The sequence below is a fragment of the Hyperolius riggenbachi genome, chromosome 7 (assembly GCF_040937935.1).
Source record: "Hyperolius riggenbachi isolate aHypRig1 chromosome 7, aHypRig1.pri, whole genome shotgun sequence".
NCBI lineage: Eukaryota > Metazoa > Chordata > Amphibia > Anura > Hyperoliidae > Hyperolius > Hyperolius riggenbachi.
Genome location: NC_090652.1, coordinates 322,961,930 through 322,967,554, shown reverse-complemented (window position 1 = coordinate 322,967,554; position 5,625 = coordinate 322,961,930). Strand labels below are relative to the sequence as shown.

General features: G+C 41.6%; 1 long non-coding RNA gene across 1 annotated transcript; it reads left to right on the top strand.

The window, feature by feature from the left end:
• Window positions 1-433: 433 nt before the first annotated feature.
• LOC137525922 (uncharacterized) lies at window positions 434-5,379 on the top strand. Its single transcript, XR_011023066.1, has 3 exons — window positions 434-516; window positions 1,968-2,011; window positions 5,170-5,379. It is a non-coding gene; the product is annotated as an uncharacterized lncRNA (long non-coding RNA).
• The last annotated feature ends 246 nt before the right edge of the window (window positions 5,380-5,625 follow it).

Here is a 5,625-nt window from a genome sequence, read left to right as displayed (position 1 = left end):
ATAGAATACCAGGATAACGCGTCAGAGAGGTAAGGAGACACTCTGCCTATTACCCAAACCAATAAATATAAATTTATTGGATTTTTTTTAATCAAAATCAAGTCGCACAATAAATTTGAAAAAAAACCTTGTGTAGAAATTTTACTTTATTTGAAACCTTTTACCACTGAAAATTTAAAATATCATTTTTGACAAAATTCCTGTCTTTTTTTTGATGAATTTGAATAAAACTAACAATTGCAGCAGCAATCAAATAGCACCAAAAGAAAGCTGTATTAGTGACAAGAAAAAGAGGTAAAATTTGTTTGGGTTGTAAGTTGATTGATCGAGCAATAAACCGTTAAAGCTGTTCAGTGCTGAATTGTATAAAAAGGCCTGGTCACTAGAGGGGTTTAAGCCTGTGGTCCTCCTTAAGTTGTTAATGTTTTGCAGCAGAACTACTGGCTGACCCAGAACCTCAGCCTGGGACTTCAAAGACGAGGCAGCCAAAGAAAGCCATGATAACGCCTCAGAGAGGTAAGGAGACACTCTGCCTATTATTGTTAAATGCTTCCTATGTCAAACCTGCACGGTTCTTGCCTTTTGCATGATCACTAACTCAGTAAAGGATTAAGCCTTTAAAGTGTTGCTATCAGGGGCGTGGCTAGCAAGCTGGACGGAGAGGACGCTGTGTAGCTGAGCTCCCCACGGAGAGCACTAAAACATGCTCAAAGCACGCTCATACCACAGGCTTCCAAAGGTTAAATGGAAGAGGAGATGCAGCTGGAGGTAGACAACACCAAACGGAGGAAAAGAAGCCCTCCGCAACCCAGGAAAGTCTCAGATTTCTTCAGGGCCCAGCCAGCTCGCAAGACAGACATCAGAGAATACGAAGTACAATGTCAGAAAGCAGAGAATAGTCAGACTTGCAAGGATCAATACCAGGAGTTCAGAATGCAGGAACAGAGTTCAGGAAGGTGGGCCAGAGTCACAACCCTGCAAGGATTCACGCAAAATGGCCTAGCAATGTGCTGCTAGGAAGTCCGGCCTTAAATATGCAGCACATTGCTCAGGTGACTGGCCAGAATCTTCCACAGTTCCATCTGCTGGTGAGGTGAGCCGAGGAATTGCACAGCTCCCTGCAATATGAGAGCCATCTGCTGGTAGACAGCGGAAGTCTACCTCAAGTTCCTCAGTGCTGCCACCAGCAGGATGACACAGGCACAGATCGTTACACCTGTACTCTAAATACCTAGAAGCCTGTGTTTTGGAACACAAGTCATTGTTTGGACTTAGACATCCCAGGCTTAGACAGCCAGTCTGCACATCACATAGATAATGCTGCATTCTGACCTTTACTGTTCCCTGTAATGTTCCCTCTTCTATTCAACATTCTGGCCTTCTAGAATCTGTATAGAGAGAGAGCTCTGCACATAATCTTTGACTGAAACACTGGTCAATTTGGCTGCAATAAGGGCCATACCTTGCAAGACCCTCTAAGGATCTTACAAGGTACACAGCGGCTGCATTTGCGTATTGAGGTACATGGCGGCTGCATTTGTCAACTGGGGTTTCTGAGGTTTCTGCTAATGGAGGGGTGTGAAATAGCATGTTGCCCTCATTAATGTAGCCTAAAAAATGTAGTGTGTGTCCACACTCACAGTTTAACTCCACCCACATTACCTCTAAAAGTGCGCTTCTGACTCCAACCCCATCCAAAAGTTGGGGTGTGCAGATTTTCTTGGTGGCTTTTGTCCATAAAAAAATAGAAATTAGGTTAGCAACCCTGATGAGGGTAGATTTCCTTAACGACTACTCTGGTTCATGAATAAATAGAAACTGCTAGACCAGTTAATGCGATAGCATTACAAATAGGGGTGGGGAGAAAATTTCAATGGCAGTAATGTAGTCTTAGGAAAGTGTAAACTAATGTCTGCTTTCCTCCTGGTAAATTATTCCTAAACCATGTTTCTCATTTTGTTCAACAGGAAGAAGTTCCCAAACCACTGCATGGACAACAAAAAGATATGTGGTAAGCATATGCAATGTGAATGTGACAACTCCCTCAGTGGTGTTACCTTGAGGTATAGCTGCCATGGCCAGATTTGCACTTTTCATTACTCTAGGCCAGCTTTCACCATCCACCCCTCCAGAGTCTAAAGTCAATCTTTATTGTACAATCTTACCATTATGTGGTATATGGTGTATAAATGAGGTACTACCTAAAGTATCCATCCAAAGTGTATCTATATAGTTTATCATTTGTAAGATTGTACAATCAAGATTGTATCATTGCAGATCACTAGAGATGTCCCGAACATCGAATTTCCCATTCATCGAACTTGAACTTCCGGAAAAGTTCGAGTTCATGTGAACCGGGCAAACCTCCATAGATTTCTATGGGCAGGTGAATTTAGAAACCTACAAAGACTTACAATCTAATCCCTACCATTATGTCACTATCCACAGAGAAGTTTACAATCTAATCCCAACCATTATGTCACTATCCACAGAGGCGCTTACAATCTAATCCCTACCATTATGTCACTATCCACAGAGGCGCTTACAATCTAATCCCTACTATTATGTCACTATCCACAGAGGCGCTTACAATCTAATCCCTACCATTATGTCACTATCCACAGAGGAGCTTACAATCTAATCCCTACCATTATGTCACTATCCACAGAGGCGCTTAGAATCTAATCCCTACCATTATGTCACTATCCACAGAGGCGCTTACAATCTAATCCCTACCATTATGTCACTATCCACAGAGGCGCTTACAATCTAATCCCTACCAATATGTCACTATCCACAGAGGAGTTTACAATCTAATCCCTACCATTATGTCACTATCCACAGAGGAGTTTACAATCTAATCCCTACCATTATGTCACTATCCACAGAGGCGCTTACAATCTAATCCCTACCATTATGTCACTATCCACAGAGGAGTTTACAATCTAATCCCTACCATTATGTCACTATCCACAGAGGCGCTTCCAATCTAATCCCTACCATTATGTCACTATCCACAGAGGCGCTTACAATCTAATCCCTACCATTATGTCACTATCCACAGAGGAGCTTACAATCTAATCCCTACCAATATGTCACTATCCACAGAGGAGTTTACAATCTAATCCCTACCATTATGTCACTGTCCACAGAGGCGCTTACAATCTAATCCCTACCAATATGTCACTATCCACAGAGGAGTTTACAATCTAATACCTACCATTATGTCACTATCCACAGAGGAGTTTACAATCTAATCCCTACCATTATGTCACTGTCCACAGAGGCGCTTACAATCTAATCCCTACCATTATGTCACTATCCACAGAGGCGTGCCCTCACAGTCCGGGTGGTAGACTCACACTTTCATGACTCACTGTACTTGAGAGATTGCCCAAGCACGAATCTGGAGGAGGGTTTGCGGCTCATTAATTCACCGCGGATTCCCAACAAATTGTGGGACATCGCTTGGCTCTCCTTTCAAGGCAAGCTTTACGTTAAGGGTAACGTGAAATGTCTAAAGGTGGAAGCACGTGGATGTCCTCGTGAGGAGTGTGGTGGTGCTGAGGAGTCCATGGATCACTTTTTGCTTCACTGCCCCTTTAATGTGGAAGTATGTAAACAGGTGGGTGGGAGCCTAGGTATTCCTTTCCTGGCGCATCTGAGTTATGCTGAGTGGGCATACGGAGCATTCAAACGTCGCCAGGGTTTTGATTTGTGCACTTTGTATTTAGTTAGTTTAGCTGTCAGACATCACACATGGTTAGCACGGTGTCAGCTTTGCATTAGGCAGAAATTCCTCCCTGTTCAGGTGGTGGTGAACAGTATTCTGGGTGAGGTTTCTAGGATTCGGTGCTTGGAGAGGCGTAGGATGGGCAGAGGTGCCTGGGTTCTTGCCTGGCAGAACATCAGGCCTCCTTAGCCTATTGACGTCTCTTCTGGGTGAGCTTTCTATTTCTCATCACAGACTACTTAGATTTTGAATCTTTTTCTACATTTTTTGTAAATGACTGGCCGCAGACATACTGGAGGTGTTTTCCTTTCAGCTTATTCTTATTGTATTGGAGATGAGGGTTTTTTTTTTTTTTTTTTTTTTTTGTCGTGTGCAGGTTTTTGATTATTTATCGTCGTATGTGTACACTTGCCCTTTTCCTGAATATGTGGTAGTTTGATTGTAAGTGTTGGTGCATTTATTTTGTATGATTGTTGTCAGGTGATGTCAGGTATTATGTGGTGTTGGTTATTGTTTTGTGGCATACGTCCAGGTGTTGGGTCTGTGTTGTTTAGTCATGTCTCGTTGTTTGAATCGGTGGTATGTTTGAGCATTCTTCTGCTCAGGTCTTTATAACAAATTAATATTGTATTATGATTATTGTGTATTATGAATTTGTTGTTTTTGGACATAAAGTCCTGTGTTTATTTACGCATATATATGCAGAATTGATTGTTCTTGTTTCTTTGATCTTGTTTTTTTTTTGTTACAATTGGTATGATTGATCAAATTATTTTATTTATTTATTTGTATTATAATTGTAAATAATATTTTTCTAACAAAAAATCTACAATCTAATCCCTACCATTATGTTACTGTCCACAGAGGAGCTTACAATCTAATCCCTACCATTATGTCACTATCCACAGAGGAGCTTACAATCTAATCCCTACCATTATGTCACTATCCACAGAGGAGCTTACAATCTAATCCCTACCATTATGTCACTATCCACAGAGGCGCTTACAATCTAATCCCTACCATTATGTCACTATCCACAGAGGCGCTTACAATCTAATCCCTACCATTATGTCACTATCCACAGAGGAGCTTCCAATCTAATCCCTACCATTATGTCACTATCCACAGAGGAGCTTCCAATCTTATCCCTACCATTATGTCACTATCCACAGAGGAGCTTGCAATCTAATCCCTACCATTATGTCACTATCCACAGAGGCACTTACAATCTAATCCCTACCATCATTCATATCACTGGGGAAATTGAGGTTTTTTTTTGGGGGGGAGGGGCGGGGGGGCTACAGTAGGTGATAGTTGGCCTTGGCGTGGTAAGGTATAAACAACATGTAACACATTGCTTCATGCTATTGCTGTAAAGCTCTTCTTGATCTTTGGTTACATATAGAACACAACTCTGACATTTTGTTACCTTGCAGCTTTGGACACCTGAGGAAGATGCAAGACTAATTGATGCAGTGCAGTCTCTTGGAAATTTGACGTGGAGAGAGATCCAGAGACAGTTTCCGCTACGGTCTAAAAAATCTTTAGAGCATAGATGGAGACGATTAAAGGAAATGCACGACTGCCGTGTCTAACGCCCTTGTGACCAAGCCATTGGACAGGATCGTCCGCTGCAGCTTGAAGGCCTAACTAATAATGTATCTATTTTTACATAAATATTTTCAATAAATATTTGTTTAAATAAATATGCCTATTTTATTTATTATTTATTTACACAACTTTATTTGTTACACGGCTGTTGCCAGTACAGTGCTGCCTTAGACCACAGAGCTGTACACAAACACAGACAAACAAACACAACATTTATATCGTGCTTTTCTCCTGGCAGACTCAAAGCGCTAGAGCTGCAGCCACTAGGACGTGCTCTATAG